This window comes from Schistocerca americana, chromosome 2 (genome assembly GCF_021461395.2).
Source record: "Schistocerca americana isolate TAMUIC-IGC-003095 chromosome 2, iqSchAmer2.1, whole genome shotgun sequence".
Lineage (NCBI taxonomy): Eukaryota > Metazoa > Arthropoda > Insecta > Orthoptera > Acrididae > Schistocerca > Schistocerca americana.
Genome location: NC_060120.1, coordinates 488,861,599 through 488,884,585, shown reverse-complemented (window position 1 = coordinate 488,884,585; position 22,987 = coordinate 488,861,599). Strand labels below are relative to the sequence as shown.

The 22,987-nt window shown below is 43.8% G+C and overlaps 1 protein-coding gene across 1 annotated transcript in view; it reads left to right on the top strand.

Annotated features, from left to right (window-relative positions):
• LOC124594116 (E3 ubiquitin-protein ligase lubel) overlaps nucleotides 1–22,987 on the top strand; it is a 468,996-nt gene that overhangs the window by 428,025 nt on the left and 17,984 nt on the right. The gene's annotated exons all lie outside the window — the stretch shown is intronic.

Here is a 22,987-nt window from a genome sequence, read left to right as displayed (position 1 = left end):
AATTTTCAGGAAACATACCCTAATGACTGCTGTTCGAAAATGTTGAGTTTAAATATAAAAATTTAATTAAAAATCAAACAAAATAATCACATCCTAACAATTTCAACAAGTTGTATATTATTTGGTACAAATGTTATTGCTATGTCTCTCAGTATTTTATGGGACATCCTTTTGATTTAATCACTGTGTTAATTCTGTATGGCATTGAGTCTACCAAATGTTGGAGATCTCTTGGTTTGACCGCTCTCAATTATGAGCTGATGATGATGCCCTCTAGCAGCTTCCTCTTGTTACTGGGATTCTGGCATGAAAACATAATTTTCAGCCTTAATCGCAAGTTTTCAATTGGACCGATGTTGGAACTGTTGTCAGGCATGTCAGCGCACTAATGAAAAGGTCAGAAAACCATTTAATAATGATTATAGTCATGTTACATGGCACACTGTCTTGCTGAAAGACCATACTGATTGTTGTTAACCTTGAAACAAATCATGGGTAAAAGGCAGCAGTTCAATACTACTTGGTACTTTCTGGCATTAACGTTGCCCTGTACACTTTCAGACACTCAAAGCCATGTCTTGGCCTCAGGCCTACACGTTGACACTAATGGGAGGCTTCATAGTTGCAGTGCTGTAGTCAGGCAACAAATCTTCACATGGTTGACAACGAATGAACTTAATTCCACTGTTTCCAAAGATTCTGATTTTAGTCTTGTCACCCCAAATGCCTCTACTCCAGTCTTCTTGCAGCCACTCCCTGTCTGCTAAAGCCCATAGCATACGTTTCTGCCTCTGCATTGTGTTCATATGAGTCCCTGCTCACAATTATTTTCACAAATGTTTTGTCTGACCATTCAATCAGAAACTTCAAGCCCTAAAGTCTTCCATTTACATCATTTGCGGCACACTGATAATCTTGTTCGCAAAGATGGCAGTTCCACAAAAGTCTTGATCCATTAATACTGGTTTTCAGTCAGTTCTTGGAGCAGTTCCAGTTAACCCAGTATCTTCATACTGCTTGCAGTCTTTTCTCTCACCTGTCTTTGTAGCACCTCTTCCCTATGTTTGTGTTATTTCTGCATAAGTATAACTTTCTTCATGAAGTGTTGTTGGCATACTACTTTTACTTGCTGGCCAATCAGCACATTTTGTTACACAAGACATGGTTTCAGTACTGCCTCTTGTCTCATCTCAGCTCATTTTAAAGAAATCTTACACTTAAACAACAAAAATGTATTGCTGATTATTACAGTTACAATGATGATCAGAACAGTTTTTCTCACTGAATAAAGCACTAACAGTAGTTGCACCTGTCACTACTTGCATGACTCTCTCTCTCTCTCTCTCTCTCTCTCTCTCTCTCTCTCTCTCTCTCTCTCTCTCTCTCTCTCTCTCTCTCTCTCTCACTCACTCTCTCACTCTCTCACTCACTCTGAACATATGATTTTTCATTACAATGAACTATATTTTGACTGCATATGGTAGAAAGCTGTTTATTATTAATTTGTGTTACATTCCTGCCAATCTCTTCTCTGTGTTCTCTAAATATTTCTTGGCTATTTAATAAGTTTTATTTGAGAGGTGAGCTTCAATAGAATTTTTAAATATCTGGATATCAGTTGTCTATGTCACTGTATAATCTCCTTGAGCAATTTATCAAGCACACTTCAGTCCCTTGTAGAAAATGATATTTTCCAATTTTCATTTATTTATTCTCAGTAAATGTAAGTTGAGCCTGGCTCTTGTTCCACAATTATGAATGCTGCTGCTGTTCTAATAATTTATAATTTATCTTCTTACTGCACATAACAGACTGGTATGTGTAATCAGTTGGTGCAGTTACACTCCCTGCTTAATTAAACATACTTTTTTGAGTGCGCTCTGGTATTACTTCTGGCTGTTATCCTTATGGTCCTCTTTGAGTGACTATGGGAATAGCGTGTAATTACACATCACTCTTTCTGGTGAATTGATGACAGAACTCTGAGGCCATAATGTACTGCTGACATAATCTTTGTTAATATCTCTTTTTTCATTTCACTTGATGTGGTATGGTCTCCAATTCATAGACTGGTTTGATGCGTACCTCCTAGTAACTATATCCTGTACAAGTCTTTTTATCTCTACTACTGCATCCTTCATGCACTGGAAGCTGTTTATTGTTGTCAAGCTTTAGTCTCAAGCTATAATTTTTGCCCTTCTTCCCCCCCCCCCCCCCCCCCCCCCCCCTTACCCTTCATTTCCAAATTAACTGCTCTTGGTGTCTCAGGTTATGTCCTATTAACCTACCACTTCTTATGTTAAGTTGTGCCAAGAAACTCTTTCCTCCCCCATTCATTTCAGTATCTCCTTATTCAATAGATTTACTAACTCTACCCACCCAATACAATGCTACACACCAGACAAATACTTCCAGAAAAACTTCACTTACATTTACGTTAGCTGTTAACATTTTATCATTTTCAGAAAATCTGTTCCTGCTACTGCCAGTATGCATTTTATATTTGTTTTGTTTCTGTCATCATCAGTTATGCTGCACAAATGGAAAAGCTTGCTTATTACTTTTAATGTCTCATTTCCTAATTTAATTCCTAAACTGCCACACTACCATCTGATTTACTTCATCCACTTCAGATGGCAGTCAATATTCATTGCAGAAAATTTTGCATCTGTTATACAGTCTGCAGCTTATAGTCTACAAGTAATGTCACATGATTATTTTCCTCCTTTAAATAGAAATTCCTCCTGTTTGTTTCCTTAATGTTCTATATTAGTTTATTATAAGCTGGCCAGATTGAAAGTTTCCTTTTCTATATCTGCCAGATGTCCTGGTATTTTATTTCTGATTATGATATAGCTTTAATCAACAAATAGAATTTCTGAAAACTCATTGAACTATATGGTGACTGGCCAGTATTGATCATGAGATGCTACCTTGAGGAGCACCAATATTGATTAATGCCGATTGCAAAACAGTCTTTCCAGAAGCAGAGTTTCTCACCCATTTCAGCTGGAACCTCTGAGTGTCTCTGGTTGAACAAACAGCTGACATATGTTGTCCCCAGGTACCACCTCTTCAAGTCCCACATGCAGGGTGAGGCACCTATTTGACTCTAGATACTTCTTGATACACTAAAAATATTGATAATCTATTTTAACTTTGGTGAATAGTTACTATGGGCTCATTAGTGACAGAAGAGAACAAAACTGTAAATATATTCTACTCTATAATTCCTTCCCCCCACCTTCCTTCCCCCCTGTGGGTTTGGGGGTAAGAATAGGCCCGCGGTATTCCTGCCTGTTGTAAGAGGCGACTAAAAGGAGTCTCAACTGTTTCGGCCTTAAATGTGATGGTCCCCTATGGGGTTTGACCACTACCTTTCCAAATTTTCCGTTAGTGCATACCATTTGAGGAAGGACACCTTACGTGGTGCATCTTAAATCCATCTCGCCCTAAGATCTGGCACACCTGATATTGTCATGGAGTTGGACTTACATCGAGCTTCCGGCCACATCCACTGCAGTGTGTTCCGGGTAGCATACATTCCCTCCATTGTGCACTTCCATCTTTGCCCTCGTGATGTACATGGATATTTCGACACCCTCCCCCTGCGGGTCTGGGGGTAAGAATACGCCCGCGGTATTCCTGCCTGTCGTAAGAGGCGACTAAAAGGAGTCTCAAACGTTTTGGCCTTATGTGATGGTCCCCTGTTGGGTTTGACCTCCATATCTCAAAATTTTTCTGATGAGCGAGCCGATTGAGGAAGGGTGCCTTACTTGGTGCATTGTGTCCATCTTGCGTTGAGAACTTTTGCCAGCTTATTCGTCATTGTATTGCAGTCCTGCCCGCTCTCCATCTCTTGGGCATGGATCCGTTCCAGTGTGCACTTTCCACCATGCGATGAGCAGTGCCAGTTTCTGCACGGATGAAAAACATGGACGACATGTCACCTAAAATCCAACTCAGTAGCCAGTCCGTTGTGGTGGGGCTGCCATGTACCCTGTTGGTTGTACCCCCCTGACAACACAGGGATCGCTCTACTGATGCCTGCGCCGTTAACTCCCCACATATGCCAAGGAGTAGGTGCCCATCTCCCTGGGGCATCAGGACTCCCGGCAATGGCCATCCTGCCAGGTGGCGCCTTTGCTGTGGCTGGGTGGCGCCCGTGGGGAGGGCCCTTGGTCGGAGTAGGTGGCATCAGGGTGGATGACATGCAATGAAGCATGGCACATCTTCTCTTGCTGGTGGACAGCCACCAGCAGTCTCTAAGCATTCGAGGGCTCATTTTAAAGGTAACGTTTATGACCCCAAATCATTCCCCTCTCTGGCCACACCATGGGAGGAACGAAAGGCAATGAATGAAAGTGAGACGTATTAACCTAGGTATCTCATCTGTACCAGAGCTGATGGGGAATCCTTTATATCCGTGAAGCCTCAGTTCTTTGTAGAGCATTTAGAGGACAAGTTTGGGGAGGTGGAGGGCTTGTCCAAAATGCGGCCCGGTTCGGTATTGATAAAAACGGCATCCTCTGCCCAGTCGCGGGCCTTGCTTGCTTGTAATAAGCTGGGGGATGTCTCCATTACTATCACGCCCCACAAAAGTTTGAATATGGTCCAGGGCGTTATTTTCCACAGGGATCTCCTTTTACAGTCCGATGACGAGCTGCGTGCCAACTTAGAGCGACGAGGTGTCCATTTCATCCGGCGTGTCCACCGGGGTCCGAGGGATCATCAAGTTGCCACTGGTGCCTTCATCTTGGCCTTCGAGGGTGACACATTACCTGAGAAGGTCAAGGTGATGGTGTACCGTTGTGATGTCAAGCCATATATCCCTCCCCCGATGTGGTGCTTCAAGTGTTGGAAGTTCGGCCATATGTCTTCATGCTGTGCTTCCAGCCTCGTATGTCGCGATTGTGGTCGACCATCCCATCCTGATACTCCCTGTGCCCCACCTCCCATCTGTGTCAACTGCAGAGAGCACCATCCATCTTGCTCGCCAGACTGCCCAATTCTGCAGAAGGAAAGGAAAATAATGGAAATCAAGACCCTGGACTGACTGACGTACACTGAGGTTAAGCGGAAATATGATCGGCTTCATCCAGTGCGTATGACATCTTCTTATGCTGCAACAGTCATTCCTGCTACACTTCCATCAGTTCCAGTCAGCTCTCAGAGTCGAAGGACCACACCTGCCCCCTTGATGGTGGGGGGCACTAAACTCCCTGTTGCTCCTGCTCCATCTACTTCAGGAGCAACGCCCCTCCAACTATCGGGGGCATCAGTTCCCCCTACCCAGCCGGAGAAGCATAAGACTTCTTCGGCTCCTCTCACCAGGAAGGGGTCCCTTGGGGACCTCCCTTTGCAAGTTCCGACCGGTACACAAGCGGATACCCGCAAGTGGCTCAAACACCCACCGGTCCCTGGTCGTAGGGCCTCACGGTCGTCGTCCATCCCTGAGACTGACCCCGTGAAGCCCTCCCAGCCTGAACCACCGAAGGCACAGCGAGATAAGCTGAAAAGGAAAAAGGTACCCAAGAATCCCGACATTGCGGTGGCACCCGTCCCACCGATTCCTACAAGCTCAGCGTCTGAGGACGAGGTCGAGATTCTGGCGTCTGCTGAAGACCTGGGTCTTGCCGGTCCCTCAGACGCCATGGATGTCACTCGCACGGGTACTGAACCGGTGGCAGCGAGTGAACAAGTGGCGTAAATTGCCTTCCCAGTCCCTTCACGCCTTTCTCAGCCATGGACAATATCATCCTCCAGTGGAACTGCAGCAGTTTCTTCCACCATCTAGCTGAGCTCCGACAACTTATCAGCCTTCACCCTTTGTTCTGCATTGCTCTTCAGGAAACTTGGTTTCCAGCAATACGAACCCCCGCCCTCCATGGCTATTGGGGTTATTATAAGAACCGGGGAGCTTATGAAAGGGTGTCTGGTGGCGTCTGCCTCTATGTCCTTCACTCTCTGCACAGCGAGTCTGTCCCTCTACAAACACCTTTAGAGGCTGTTGCTGTTTGGGTGTGGATGCCACAGGCTGTTACCGTCTGCAGTCTTTACCTTCCACCGGATGGTGATGTCCCACAGTATATGATGGCTGGACTGATAGCCCAATTGCCGCCACCTTTCTTGTTACTGGGCGACTTCAATGCCCATAATCCTCTGTGGGGTGGGTCAGTGGCAACAGGTTGAGGCGCCAAAATTGAGCGTTTATTGGCACAGCTCGATTTTTCCATTATAAATGATGGTGCCATCACTCACTTCAGCGTGGCGCATGGCACGTACTCCGCCATCGACCTTTCGATCTGCAGCCCTAGCCTGTTACCGTCTGTCCAATGGAGAGTGCATGATGACCTGTGTGGTAGTGACCACTTTCTGATCTTTCTGTCACTGCCACAGCATCACTCTTCTGGGTGCCCTAGCAGATGGGCTATGAATAAGGCTGACTGGGACTTGTTCTCCTCCATTGCCGCTGTTGAGCCTCTCTCTCATGACGCCATGGATGTGGTGGCTCACTCGGTCACCACCAGCATCGTTACTGCCACAGAATCTTCCATTCCACGTTCTTCTGGGTCCCCTCGGAGGAGGACTGTGCCTTGGTGGTCGCCTGAGATCGCTGAGGTGATTAAAGATTGCTGGCAGGTGCTACAGCGTCACAAGCGGCATCCCTCCATTGAACACCTCATCACCTTCAAACGGCTGCGTGCGCGTCCCGCTGCCTTATCCGCCAATGCAAGCAGGAGTGCTGCGAGCGGTATGTGTCCACCATTGGCCTTCATGTCTCTCCATCGCAGGTCTGGGCCAAGATCCTACGCCTCTATGGCTATCGGACCCTTGTCAGCGTCCCTGTGCTCTCACTGAATGGAGCAGTTTGTACAGACTCCGACGAAATTGCCAACAGCTTGGCAGAGCATTTTGCTCTGAGTTCCGCTTCTTCCAATTACCCATTGGCCTTCTGCTCCATTAAAGAGCGGATGGAACGTCGGCGCCTTTCTTTTCGCACCCACCATCCTGAATCCTACAATGTTCCATTCAGTGAGTGGGAATTTCACAGTGCCCTCGCCGCTTGTCCTGATACTGCTCTTGGGCCAGATAGCATCCACTGTCAGATGCTGAAACATCTTTCAGTGGACTGCCAGCGACGGCTCCTCGACCTTTACAACCGTATTTGGGTCAGGGGCGAGTTTCCATCGCAATGGCGGGAAAGTATTTTTATCCCCATTCTGAAACCAGGCAAGAACCCTTTGGAGGTGGACAGCTACCATCCCATTAGCCTCACCAACATTCTTTGCAAGTTGCTTGAACGGATGGTGAGCCGGCGGTTGAATTGGGTACTGGAGTCTCGGGGCCTTCTGGCTCTGTCTCAGGGTGGGTTCCGTAAAGGCCGCTCTGCCGCCGACAATCTGGTGAGCCTGGAGTCGGCCATCCATACTACCTTTGCCCACTGTCAGCACCTGGTCGCTGTCTTTTTCGACATGCAGAAGGTGTACGATACGACATGGCGTCATGACATCCTTTCTACGCCTCATGGATGGGGTCTTCGGGGCCCTCTGCAGATCTTTATCCGAAATTTTCTGTCGTATCGTACCTTCTGCATGCAAGACGCAGCCTCCCATAGTTCCTCCCAAGCCCAGGAGAATGGGGTACCACAGGGATCTGTCCTCAGTGTCTACCTGTTTCTAATTGCAATGAATGGGCTCGGTGCAGTGGTGGGAAATTCTGTCTCCGCTTCCCTGTATGCTGACAACTTCTGCCTCTACTATAGCTCCATTGCCATTGCAGCTGCTGAACGTCAGCTTCAGGGCACTATCTGCAAGGCGCAGTCTTGGCCTGTAGTGCATGGCTTTCAGTTTTCGGCAGCCAAGACCTGCGTTATGCATTACTGCCGGTGACACACTGTTCACCCGGAGCCATGGCTTTATCTTGATGGCGAACTTCTTGCTGTGGTTGAGACACACAGGTTTTTGGGTGAAGTTTTTGATGCCCAGTTGTCTTGGCTGCCTCATATTCGACTGCTAAAACAGATGTGTTGGCGGCATCTAAATGCTCTGCGATGCCTGAGACACACCAGGTGGGGCGCCGACCGATCTACTCTCCTACGGCTCTACCAGGTGTTAATCCAGTCTCGTCTGGATTATGGGAGCCTGGCTTATGGCTCAGCATCCCCATCTGCACTGCAGGTGCTGGACCCAATCCTACACAGCGGAATACGACTTGCCACTGGTGCCTTCTGGACCAGCCCAGTGGACAGCATACTTGCGGAGGCAGATGTCCCTCCATTGCGGTTAAGGCGCCAAAATTTACTGACCGCTTGTGCTGCCCATGTTTTTAGCTTGCCCGGGCATCCAAACTATCATCTCCTGTTCCCACAATCAGTCGTCCATCTGCCAGAACGTCGGCCCTGGTCCGATTGTATGATCACGGTCCACGTCAATGAGCTTCTGTCCGGGCTTAGGGTTTTCACTGTTCCACCTCCTTTCCGGGCCACTTTGCGTACACCCCCATGGTGTGTTCCTCACCCTCACCCTTGCCTTTGGCTCGACTTGGCACAGAGCCCGAAGGACTCAGTCCCTCCAGAGGCCTTCTGCCACCGCTTTTTTTCCATCCTGGCCACGTATCAGGGCTCTGGCGTTGTTTACACTGACGGTTCGATGGTTGCTGGTCATGTCGGTTATGCGCTAACTCTAGGGGACCATTCCGAACAACGTTCATTGCCGGATGGCTGCAGCGTTTACACTGCTGAGCTGGTCGCCATCTTTCGTACCCTAGAGTATATCCGCTCCTGCTCAGGTGAGTCCTTCGTGATCTGTAGTGATTCCCTGAGCTGTTTACGAGCTCTCGACCAGTGTTTCCCTTGTTCTCGTCTGGTGATGGCTATCCAGGAGTCCCTGCATACTCTTGCCCATTGTGGCCGCTCTGTGGTCTTTGTGTGGACCCCTGGCCATGTTGGGATACCTGGCAATGAAAATGTTGACTGCCTGGCGAAAGAGGCCACCAGTAAACCATCTCTGGAGATTGGCCTCCCGGAGACTGATTTGCGGGCAGTCTTACACCACGAAGTTCTATCGCTTTGGAACACTGAATGGCGCAATCTGTCCACGCCAAACAAACTCCGTCCAATCAAGGTGACAACGACTGTGTGGCGGTCATCCATGCAGGTCTCCCCCCAGGAGTCTGTTGTCCTCTGCCGGCTGCGCATTGGGCACACTCGGCTGATGCACAGCCATTTATTCCGCTGTGAGGACCCACCTCTATGTCGCTGCGGCTCCATTTTATCTGTGGTCCACATTTTATTGGAGTGTCCTCATTTAGCTGTGCTCAGGCAGACGTTCGTACTGCCTGACATGCTCCCTGCCCTTTTAACAGATGACCCCGCTATGGCCGGCTTAGTTTTGCGTTTTATTTGGGCAGGGGGTTTTTATCATTTAATCTGAGTGTTTAAGTTTTACTTTATTGTTTTGTGTTGATTCTGGCCTTTGGCCTATGGTTTTAAACTCAGTTTTTAATATGTTCTCGGTGGTTGGCTTTTCCTTTTTTTTTTTGTTCCTATGGTCGGCCAACCACCGTCATACTTTGTGTGATTTTATTTCGTTTTGTCTGGTCCTTGTCTACGTTTCTTTTGTTCTGTGTCATCTGTCTCCTATTCTGTTGAACGTTTTTTATTCTCTGTGGGTATTTTTCGTATTTGGAAAAAGGGACCGATGACCGTCGCAGTCTGGTCCCTTGAATCCAAGCAACCAACCACCTTCCTTACCACTCTCCCTCTCTCATTAAAAAAAAAACTGGCACACATTCAATCTCCATTATGACATATGTGACAGATTTATTTTATAAATACAAATGTAATGTCATTAAACAATGGAAAATGCAGGATGGAATATAACAATATTATGAGAGGGAAAGTTACTACTCACTCTATACCGGAGATGCTGCGTTAGGCACAACAAAAAGTTTCACACTTAAAGCTTTCGGCCAATGGCCTTTGTCGAACACACACACACACACACACACACACACACACACACACACACACACACACTCTTATCCAATATGAATCCACAAATGCATAAAAACTTCAATATACCTTTTTTCTAAATGAGATGTGAAGGATATTACAACACAGTGTCAGTTTTCATTTACTGTCTTTCATCATGTGATCATGTCATCTGTTTCCTCATCACCTCTTGTGATACCGCTACACATAACCAGAGGGAGCTTACAAGTCAGAAGCTCCAAATACTTGTCTGTAAATCAGATCCTTTAACTCGCTGTGCTGTGGTCAAATGACAGCTCCCTCAATTTGTAGCGCTAGACTCCAACTGTTTGTCAGCTCCTTTCATAGTACTGGAGATAATGGAGTGGACTGCACTACTTGGAAAACAAATTTACTCTCTAGTTAGCCAGAATCACTAATCAGCTATAATACTGACAAGAGAACCTCCCCATCGCACCCCCCCTCAGATTTAGTTATAAGTCGGCACAGTGGATAGGCCTTGAAACACTGAACACAGATCAATCGAGAAAACAGGAAGAAGTTGTGTGGAACTATAAAAAAATAAGCAAAATGTACAAACTGAGTAGTCCATGCGAAGATATGCAATATCAAGGACAGCGTGAGCTCAGGAGCGCCATGGTCCCGCGGTTAGCATGAGCAGCTGCAGAACGAGAGGTCCTTGGTTCAAATCTCCCCTCGAGCGAAAAATTTTTCTTTATTTTCGCAAAGTTATGATCTGTCCATTCGTTCATTGACGTCTCTGTTCACTGTAATAAGTTTAGTGTCTGTGTTTTGCGACCGCACCGCAAAACCGTGCAATTAGTAGACGAAAGGACGTGCCTCTCCAATGGGAACCGAAAACATTTGACAGCAAGGTCGTAGGTCAACCGATTCCTCCACAGGAAAACGCGTCTGATATATTCTATACGACACTGGTGACAGCATGTGCGTCACATGACAGGAATATGTTGTCGACCCACCTAACTTGTACACTTGGTGAATGGGTAAAAAGATTCTTCTACGTTGCCTGATTCAGGTTTTCTTGTGGGTGTGATAATTACTCCCAAAAAATGATGAAAACATAAGAGTTTGTCACATAAACTGCTACACATGAATCCAAAAGTCTCACAGTCACACACTTTTCCCTGTGCTCCGTCAAACATATGTTTTTAATGTTTTCAAATTTTTCCGTGTGTAGACCGTCAAATCCTGCATATGTCAAAGCAAATCTGAACATGTCCTGGAATTTTGGAGAGCGAAGTTGATTATGTGTGAGTGCCTGAACTTTGATAATTGTCTGAAAATAAAAAATTAAACTTTTTGCTCGAGGGAAGACTTGAACCAAGGACCTCTCGCCCCGCAGCTGCTCACGCTAACCACGGGACCACGGCGCTCCCGAGTTCTGACTATCCTTGATGTTGCCTATCTTGCACATGGACTACTCAGTTTGTACATTTTGCTTATTTTTTTAATAGTTCCACACAACTTCTTCCTGTTTTCTCAATTGATCTGTGTTCAGTTTTTCAAGGTCTATCCACTGTGGCAACTTATAACTAAATCTGAGGGGGGGTGCGATGGGGAGGTTCTCTTGTGACTGTAATAAGGATCTGACAATGTATAAAAAAAAACAGCTTTATTCGTGGCCTGTGTTATTCCTATCCTCTTTATCCAATTTTCTAGGTATGGGTAGAACCAGTCACTGGCTATCCCTCTTATTCCAAATGATTCATGGCTTTTTTTTCTTTTTAAAAAGAAAAACAACTAGAATCATTTGGAATAAGAGGAGCTGCCAGTGACTGGTTGTGCTTATGCCTAGAAAATGGGGTAGGAAAAACAGAGTTTTATGCTCTACAGCAGGGCTGGGCATGAGAGCTGCAGTGGGTAACACCGTCAAGTCATTTGATGTGAGAGTTCAATACGCATACAGCATATTTACATGGAAAGGTTCCACAGTGACTATAACTGTCTTGCTCATTGCCAGAACCATATTGAGGGGTGGATGGACAGGCCACCAGTGAGGGCATATGTGTATAGGGGGTGACAAAACTTGACTGGAGAAAAATACAAGAATAAAAGACGATTTAAGAACTAACTGAGAGTGGTACCTGAATTCGCCTACCAATTATTGTTCCTGTCTTCTGCCTATAACAAAAAGAATTTTTCTCAGCCAGTGACTGTAAATGCATGTTGTTGTCACAGTATCATTCCTATAGCATTGTTTCATCTGAGTAGCTACACAAAGAAATGATTAATACAAAATAAATGTCTTCAGCAGCACAGTTCTTGATGCTACTTTGCTTGGTAGAAGAGCTGGTAAAATATAAAAGCAAAAAAGGCAGAAAGGATGTGTAACTTACTTGCCCCTACTTCCAGTAAATCTATTAAGAAAAAACTGTGGAACATTAGTTTTACAGATGAGAGTGGGATTTGGGAAGGGGGGGAGAGTGAGGGGGGGGGGTGGGGGGGGGGTGAGGAGGGAGTGTAGCTTTAAGAGTGCTTACAGGAAGGAGAGGTCACCTCAGTAAAGATCTGCTAATTGCTGGTGAAAAACATGTACCTATTTTGGCTCAAAGTTTTAGTCCATTCCTTTTCAAAACATAGTAATTTTTAATTTTATGTAACTAATAAACACATTTAATGTAATGAGCAAAGAACACATGCTATTTCTTAAACAGCTATTAACATATTTCATTTACTTTTTAAATAATTCCCTGCTGCTTGCAACTATTAATTAGTTTCTTTTCATACTATTGTACTATTAACAGTTGCAGGTGGAATGGGGTCATAAAAAAACTTTAGAATTTGTGGACACAAGTTCAAAGCAAATATTTCATTTAATCTCACACAAAAGTGTCATGTCCAGAGCAGGCCTACTACTTGGGAAAAAGAAACATTGTTTTATAGTGCTCAATTCCATTAAAACGATTTTTTTCTATTTGTTAAAGTCTCAATGTTTAGAACGAAACTGCTTTGCATCAGACTCATTGCTCCAGTCAGATGTACGTCAATGAGCCTACTCCTACACTTTGATTTCATTAATTTTACTATCAGAAATACACTTTCATACAAGTATGTGGTTCAAAACATATTGCAGACTCAAGAGGCTATTTTAAACAAATGTGGGAACTCTTTACGAGGAAAACTCTTCTAGAAGATTTCTAATTTTTTTGCAGCTCAAAACATATCCCTCACCATATGATGCTGAATGTCAGTAAGCTCCAACTGAATTTTGGGAGTTGCCTTTTCAATAAACACAGCAAAGAAAGCCACAAAAATGCTTAAATAAAATTCAAACTGATTGAAATCACTAAATCTGTTGTTAACATTTTCTCTCAGAACTTGTAGAAAAACTTATCCTTCACCATATGATGCTGAAAGTCAGTGAGCTACAGTTGGAGTTCAGGGGATCCCTTTCCATTGACCATTGCAAAATGAGCTGCAAAAATGCTAAAATAAAATTGAAACTGATTTAAGTCATTAGATAGGTTGTCAAAATTTTCTGTCAGAGCTTTTAGCATAGTAACAAATCCATATTCATTTAATATCTCCTTTTCCAGGTATTTTCCACTTAGAGTTAGTCTAACATTTGGAAACTGTACACATGAATTTTTTGAATTTTTCTTCACCCTCAAAAGTAATTTTTTGTTGAAACCCAAAGTGTTGTCAAAGACTTTGGTAATTATTTTATGTTGCAAAGTTTGTAGGATATCCAGGTGCTCAATCAAAAAGGCAAAATTAATACCTGCTGGGTTTGTAAAGCTCTTTTACTGGTTTTCCTTGCATATTGATGAATAATCTTGAAGTAAGCTGAAAAAATGTTACAAAACAACATCTCTACACAGTCAGCAGACTTCACAAAAATAAGGCACATAGTCATCTTCACAGTTGAGTTCAGGAAGGATGTGAATCCCCAATGCCTCAAACCATGTGATCTGAGCATATTAATTGTCTTTACAACTACATCAATGATGTCATTTATTTTCGCACATTTTGCTAGCAGATAGCATTATATAGAACACAATGTATTTCTGGTATTGGCTGCTGGGTACCAAATTCAACTTATATCTCACAAAAGCAACAACACCAGACTTGTGACCAGTTAACACAGGAGTTCAGTGCATTGTGACTGATGAAAGTTTTCCTCAACTATGTTCATTTCATCAATTACATTTTTTAAGCAACGAAATACAACATTGACCATAGTCATGTCATGCATTGGTACCAAATGAAGGAGTTCCTTCATCACACTGAACTCAGTGTCTGCACCTCACAAAAATACAGTAACGTCAGTGCTTTTGTCCAGAGACAGAGAGACATTTCTCCTTCAATATTTCCGCCACAGCAAACACCCACAATTCACAATATTGAATCTGACTAGCTCTGGTATACTGTATCAAAGGCCTTGTGCAGATGACACAGCTGTGATTGATTCAGTACTCTTGCTACTGTTACTTTGGAAACAAAACTGTGCTTCATTGACAAGGCAACATTCATTCAAGTGAGTGACTATTCTGTCTTTCATTATTGATTCTGTTATGTTTTGGAATGATGCCACTGAAGTGATTGGCTAATAATTTTCTATATTGTCTGCATTACTTTTCTTTAATTTACAGCTATGGCCTGTTTCTTATATTCCAGAAGCTTGAAAGCTCTCCAAGTATTTTTTGAGTAGACTGATGGGCACTCATCTGTGCTTGTTGGCTTCCTGTTATTTAATTTTTGCAATGTTTTCCAGATTTCATATTCACTGTACTTGCTGCGTAAATTTTTCTGGTGCAACATCTTCATTTGGATATTTTAGTTGTCGTACTGGAAAACTATTCAGTCACAAAATTTGCTAGTTCCTGTGAATCATTTGTTGACCCAGCTCTACCCACTGTCTGTAAGTTATAATATTTAACCTTGTTTCTTGTCTTACAACTTCCAGATTGTCTTTATTTCATTTTCATCATTAAATATTTTTTTGTCATTTGATAGATTTCTTTGAAACAAACAATACCCTTTTGTAAATCTTTGTAATTTTGATAAAAATTTAAGCACCCTGTCTCCCGATGGACCTTTTTTTTATATAGTGCTGAGTCTGAGTTATTTAAGGGTCTGAGAGGATTTTTTAACACTTATTGTTATGCAATTATTTCTGTTATCTGCTGTTACTGATCTGGCTACTTTTGAAACGACTGCTCAGAACACAGTTTAAATATCGTAAGGAACTTTCTCCACACCATACTTCAGTAGGAAACAGTAATTGCACTCAGTTTTGGCAGGAAGCCAACACCAATCAAAACTTGTACATAATACCTGATTATTCTCTCCCCAATCTTATTTGATTTCAGAGTTTAAAATACATTACAAAATCATTACATTTCAGCAGTCAATGGGTTTGATATATAAAAAAAGATGTAATTATGATCTGCCAGAGCCAAATAGGTCCTGTCTTTCAAGAAACTAGTAATGAGGGTATACTTGGAGAAGACTGGATGGTAACTGTTACATGGATTACAACATGGCTAGGAAAAAACTAGGAACCAAATACTGGACTAGTGAATATTAATTCAAATCATGATCTAGCAGTGATCAACAGCAGTATGTTCCCATGTATTTATCTTGTTCTGTAGTGATTCTGAATTACAAAAAATTCCATTTGACTTATTATCATACACTTCCTTTCTTTCTTATTCCCTTTGGAGCCAGAAGTAGGAAGTTTTGTCACTGAAAGTTTCTATTTTGAAATACAGGGAGTGAAAGGCTATTTACAATTTGTACAGAAACCAGATGGCAGTTATAAGAGTTGAGGGACTTGAAAGGGAAGCAGTGGTTGGGAAGGGAGTGAGATAGGGTTGTAGCCTATCCCCGATGTTATTCACTCTTTATATTGAGCAAGCAGTGAAGGAAACAAAAGAAAAATTCAGAGTAGGTATTAAAATCCATGGAGAAGAAAATAACTTTGAGGTTCGCCGATGACATTGTAATTCTGTCAGAGACAGCAAAGGACTTGGAAGAGCAGTTGAACGGAATGTATAGTATCTTGAAAGGAGGATATAAGATGAAAATCAACAGAAGCAAAATGAGGATTATGGAAAGTAGTCGAATTAAGTTGGGTGATGCTGCGGGAATTAGATTAGGAAATGAGACACTTAAAGTAGTAAAGGAGTTATGCTATTTGGGGAGCAAAATAACTGATGATGGTCAAAGTAGAGAGGATATAAAATGTAGACTGGCAATGGCAAGGAAAGCGTTTCTGAAGAAGAGAAATTTGTTAACATCGAATATAGATTTAAGTGTCAGGATGTCGTTTCTGAAAGTATTTGTATGGGGTGTGGCCATGTATGGAAGTGAAACATGAATGATAAATAGTTTGGACAAGAAGAGAATGGAAGCTTTTGAAATGTGGTGCTACAGAAGAATGCTGAAGATTAGATGGGTAGATCACATAACTAATGAGGAGGTATTGAATAGGATTGGGGAGAAGAGAAGTTTGTGGCACAACTTGACTAGAAGAAGGGATCGGTTGGTAGGACATGTTCTGAGGCATCAAGGGATCACCAATTTAGTATTGGGGGGCAGCGTGGAGGGTAAAAATTGTAGAGGAGACCAAGAGATGAATACACTAAGCAGATTCAGAAGGATGTAGGTTGCAGTAGGTACTGGGAGATGAAGAAGCTTGCACAGGATAGAGTAGCATGGAGAGCTGCGTCAAACCAGTCTCAGGACTGAAGACCACAACAACAACAACATAAGAATATATTTCTTACTATAATGTCATGACATGATTTTTGTGTATCATGAAACAATCAAAAATAATAAATATGTCATCCAATATTGAAGTTTCCATACTTAAAGTTATGAATACATTCTGCCCCATTACCAAACTTCTGAAAAGACGAAGGCAGCAGAGTCCAGTCTAATCTACAGGCAGTGAAAGATTCTCCATTACCATGTTCTGCTCAGCATTCAGTCACTGTTATCAAGTTGTCTGAAATGGGAATATTGCTGAACATTGAATTTTGTTGTTTCTTTGTGGCACTGACTGCAAATCAGTGCCTTAATCCAATGTTTCTGATATTTTGGAACTCTTCTATTAATTTAGATATGAAAGCAATTTTCGTGGGGATGGAAATCAGTGTCAGTAACCAACAGCAGCCACTACTAACCTAATTACTTTACTCGTGCAGATGAAAATGCCTGCTGTATCTTCCAACTGATTCAGCATATTCTTGTTACTAGATATGTGAACATTTCTGACATTAGAGTCCTCATGTCAGGTAAGTTTTTCAAGATGGAGTTCGTTGCAACATTTAATTCAGGAATACGTCTGTCCAAACATGTAGTGACACTGTATATTGTTCAAGTATAATTTCTACTGGCATCTCGCTTAATGGTGGGATAAATCTGCATATTATAAAATAGTGCAGGATTCTGTCTTGCCAGAGTAGTGAACTAACATCACCAACAATCTATTACAGTAGGAAAGTTCTGGTAGAATATACTTACTTTGGAGTACAGGAGACCACTCACTGGAAATCAGAAGCATTGTCATCGATAGGCAGATAGCTTTTGGAGTCATCCTTTTCTGAGCTAGAGTAGAAATACAGTTAATAAACACTCTCTCTCTCTCTCTCTCTCTCTCTCTCGCCCCTGGCTAGATGCACAATGCCAGTGCTGCAGTTTGGTCGGTTCACTGTGTTGGGGAGGGGTTCTTTTGGGTATGGTGGGTAGAGGGAGAGAGAGGCGAGAAGAAGGGAGAGAGAAGAGGGAAAAGGGAAGAGAGATTAGGGTTGGGTGGTTAGTGGCTCAGAGGGAGGTGGCTGGGTTGCTGCTAGGAATGTGTGATGGAATGGTGGCAGGTGCACAGGCTAAGCATGTGATGCATCGGTGTCGAAGCTGGTGAGAAATGGAGCATGCTGAGGATGATGTGGATCGGGAGAGTATGATAGGATAGAGAAAGGGGAAACTGTTAGATGGAGGGTGTGGTGGGTTACCAGAGACGGAGGCCAGGATGACTATGGAAGTGAAACATGTTTTGTAAGTATAACTCTCATTTGCACAGTTCAGAGAGACTGGTGATAGATGGGATGATCCACAAGACCCAGGCTGTGAAGATGCCACTGAAATTGAGCATTTTATGCCCAACTACATGCTGTGCTATTGGGTGGTCAACTTTATTCTTGGCAACAGTGTGGCGGTGGCCATCCATCCTGTTTGACTGCTAATTGGTAGTCATGCTGACATAAAAGCTGTGCAATGTGTGCAGCAGATTTGGTATAAGACATGGTTGCTTTTACACATGGCACAAGCTTTGATGGGATAGGATAAGCCCGTGACAGTGCTGCATTAGGAAGTGCTGGGTGGGTAGACTGGGCAGATCTTGCACTTAGTCTTCCACAAGGATATGATTCCTAAGGCAAGGGGTTGGGAGTGGATGTGGTCTAGAGATGGATCTTGGATCTTGGGTAGGATGTCCGTCATTGAAACCCTTAGGTGCTTCCTGAAAACTATCCCTTGAGCCTGTCCTCTTCACACCAATGATACCCTGCACACCCACTTTCTATGTGCTCCCCAAAATCCACTAATCCAACAATCCTGGATGCCCCATATTAACTGGGTATCGTATTTCCACTCTTGTTGACCAATACCTCTAACCAACTGCCTGAAGCCTAGCATCCGACATCAAAGGTACTTTACTGGTTCTCCATCATACCCACCACCCTTCTATTTACTGGATCCCTACTAGTCACTGTTGATGCCACCTCCCAGTACACCAACATCTCTCTTGCCTATGGTCTTGTTGCTACCTGTCTCAATGTCTTCAGACTCCAAACCCTCTGTCTCATTCCCTAAACACCTTTCCATTATATCCTAGCACAAAAATACTTTGAACGGAATGTATACAAACAAATATGCAGCACAGCCATTGGTACCCACACGGCATCCTCCTTGCCTATTAAACCCACTAATCACAAACATTCCTGAATTTCTGTAGCTGCCATTCCTGACGCACTGAAAAATCCCACCCATACAGCCCAACCACCCACGGACGACGTATCTACGATGATGTGAACTCCCTTGACCAGCATGCTGAGGGTCTCATGAAGGCTTTCACAGAGAGGCCCTACTCTCCAGACCTAGTCCACAAACAGATTTCCCTTGCCATATCCCCATCCCAAGAATAAGCTACAAAGGGGCACCCCCTTCGTCACCCATTATTGCCCTGGACAGAACCATATCCTTCATCAAGGCTTTGATTATCTATCATCATGGCCTGGAATGAGGGGACATTCTATTCAAATTCCTTTCCACTCCTCCTAAAGTCCTGTCCAGTCACCCACCCAACTAACACAACATCCAAGTCCATCCTTATGTCACTCTCATTCCCAACCCTTGTCACAGAAATCATATCCCTGTGGAAGACCCACATATAAGATCTGTCCTATCCACCCACCCAGCACTTCCTACTCCAGCCCTGTCATTGACTTATCCTACCCCATCAGAGGCCAGGCCATCTGTGCAAGCGGCCGTGTCATATACCAGCTCTGCTGCAAACACTGTACAGCTTTTTATATCGGTATGACTACCAACCATCTGTTCACCAGGATGAATGGCCACCACCAAACTGTTGGCAAGAACAAAGTTGGTCCCGGTAGCAAAACATGCAGCTGAGCATAACATTCTCAGTTTAATGGCTGCTTCCCAACCTGTGCCATCTGGATCCTCACCTCCACCACCAGATTCTTAGAACCATGCAGATGGGAGTTATCCTTTCAACACATCTTTCACTCCAGTAATTGTCTTGGCCTCAATCTCTGGTAACCCACTGTCCCTACACCCTCAGCCCAACAGTTTCCCCTTCCTCCATCCAATCATACACTCCCAGGCCACCTACTCACATCACTTTCAGCATGCTCTGCTTTCCACTGGCTCGAAAACCTGTTCACCATATGCCTTGTCTGTATAAGTGCCAAACCTCTATCCTGCATGCCTAGCTGTCAAAGCAGCTGCCTCCCTCCAAACCACTAGCCACCCACTCCCAACCCATTTTTCTGCCTCCTGTCTTCTCTAATGGATTACTCTGAAAGCTAGCAAGTTTTCTTTCTTTTTGTGTGTACCTGTCGATGACCCAATGCTTTTGCTTCATGGTGATGGGTCTCCTTTATTCCAAAGTATTTACCAATAAACTGATTTGATCTGTAATTCTGTTACTTTTAGGCGAAAAAGTATAAACTTCATACTACTTCATAAATAATTACTCACATTATATCTATAATAAAAAGCATTGATCAGAAGGAGGCGGAAAAGGAGGGTTCTGCTCTAGATGTCAGGCTTTAAGAAGGCGTTTAGTGTGATGGGTACTTGTGCTTTCCTATAACCCACACACAAGGATGTTCAAAAAGTATCGGACCTTGGTTTTTTGCTGAAACCAATACATGGTGTTGGGGTGCATGTGGACACACTGTTTGTAGGTATATGTAGTGTGCATGCCTGATTTTTTTCACTACTGTAGAAACAACCAGACATGGCTAGAAACTGTCAAGTGAACACCTGTAGATGTCAGATTTGTGTTGTGGGCAAAATGACAGAAAAGGTGAACTATGCTATTGAATCAAATTTTGTTTCAAGCTTAGCAATTCTCAAGTTGAAACAATCTGCAAGATTCAACAAGTATTTGGGAGTGAAACAATAGGTTCTACACACATAAAGGAGTGGTGCAACTGCTTCAGTCGCTGCTTATCAGTGAAGAGTGAAGCATGTTCAGATAGGCTCTCAGCATCTGCAAATGAGTTTGCAAGGACCCTGGTGATAAAGGACAGATGGCAAAGATAAAATTAGTGTTAGAGACATTCATTCCATTTTAATGGAATGTCTGGACCTCAGGAGGATCTCAGCAAAATATGTGCCAAAGATGATGACAACTGAGCAAAAGTAACCTCATTTGGAGATTGCACAAGACATGCTGGATACTTCGAACAGTAATCACAACTTTCTTAACACTGTGATCACTGGTGATAAGTCCTGGGTTTGCAGGTATGACCCAGAAACAAAGTTCTGGTCACTGCAATGGAAGCATCGATCATCTCCAAGACCTGAAAAAGCGAGGTAGGTTCACAGCAATGTGAAAGTCATGCTGACCATCTTTTTTGATTCCACTGACATGGTCCATCACTAGTATGCCCCAGAGGGTACTAATGTCATTAAGGAGTTCTACCAAGAGGTTCTGCTTCACCTTTGTGAAGCAGTGCAATGTAAACAGCTGGACTTGGGGGTAACAGGCAGTTGGCACCTGTGCTACTATAGTGCACCCACTCATCATTCGCAATTGATTCAGAGTTGTTTGGCCAAAAACAACATGGCTATGGTTTTTCAGCATCCCTATTCCCCTGACCTAGCACTGAGTGACTTCTGGCTTCTCCCTAACTGAAAAAAGACTTTGAAAGGGACCAGATTTTGGAGCAGGGAAGACATTATGCAGAATTTGATGGAGCAGTTGTGCACCGTACCAAAAGAGGCTTTCCAGCAATGATTCCAGTGGTGATGGCAGCAGCAGTGGGAGAGGTGTGAAGGAGCTGAAGGGGATTACTTTGCAGGTGACTAGTGTCAAACAATTGTATATGGATAAAGACTGATTTCATAAATGAAATTTGGTTACTTTTTGAACAGACCTCCTATGAATTAAACGTCATAGCTCAATCTCAATTTTGTGACTGCAGTCAGCAGCACTGTTCCATTACTTCTGACTGTGGTATGAAAAAAGTGACTGAATCTTTGTGTTCCACAAAGAAGATGTCAGATCTTTGCATTCTGGTTTTCCTTAGTAACTTTCTCATTTCTTTTGTGACATCTCTGGAAATGTTAGTCATGGATTTCTTGGCTTTACAGACAAAACCTTTGAAGTGCAAAAGAACTGCCATCAGATGAGTTCAGGTCTCACATACAGGTAACTACTGTTAAGTCAACAATAGATAGTTTCTAGAAGTTAATTTAATATACCACAGCGAGTTTGTCTGACGAACCGGTTTCAGGCTCTGTCTCAGGCTGATACTGATCTTCGGCCTGACATGGCTGCTTGTCCTGTTCCAGAGGTTGCCCCTCAGTCTGCAAGATCCGGGCAGTTGCAGAGGGTGGGCTTACTGGTAGTTGAGAGCTCCAACGTCAGGCGCGTAATGGGGCCCCTTAGGGAAATGGCAGCAAGAGAGGGGAAGAAAACCAATGTGCATTCCGTGTGCATACCGGGGGGAGTCATTCCAGATGTGGAAAGGGTCCTTCCGGATGCCATGAAGGGTACAGGGTGCACCCATCTGCAGGTGGTCGCTCATGTCGGCACCAATGATGTGTGTCGCTATGGATCAGAGGAAATCCTCTCTGGCTTCCGGCGGCTATCTGATTTGGTGAAGACTGCCAATCTCGCTAGCGGGATGAAAGCAGAGCTCACCATCTGCAGCATCGTCGACAGGACTGACTGCGGACCTTTGGTACAGAGCCGAGTGGAGGGTCTGAATCAGAGGCTGAGACGGTTCTGCGACCGTGTGGGCTGCAGATTCCTCGACTTGCGCCATAGGGTGGTGGGGTTTCGGGTTCCGCTGGATAGGTCAGGAGTCCACTACACGCAACATGCGGCTACACGGGTAGCAGGGGTTGTGTGGCGTGGGCTGGGCTGTTTTTTAGGTTAGATGGCCTTGGGCAAGTACAGAAAGGGCAACAGCCTCAATGGGTGCGGGGAAAAGTCAGGACATGCGGGGACCAAGCAGCAATCGGTATTGTAATTGTCAACTGTCGAAGCTGCATTGGTAAAGTACCGGAACTTCAAGCGCTGATAGAAAGCACTGAAGCTGAAATTGTTATAGGTACAGAAAGCTGGCTTAAGCCAGAGATAAATTCTGCTGAAATTTTTACAAAGGTACAGACGGTGTTTAGAAAGGATAGATTGCATGCAACCGGTGGTGGAGTGTTCGTCGCTGTTAGTAGTAGTTTATCCTGTAGTGAAGTAGAAGTGGATAGTTC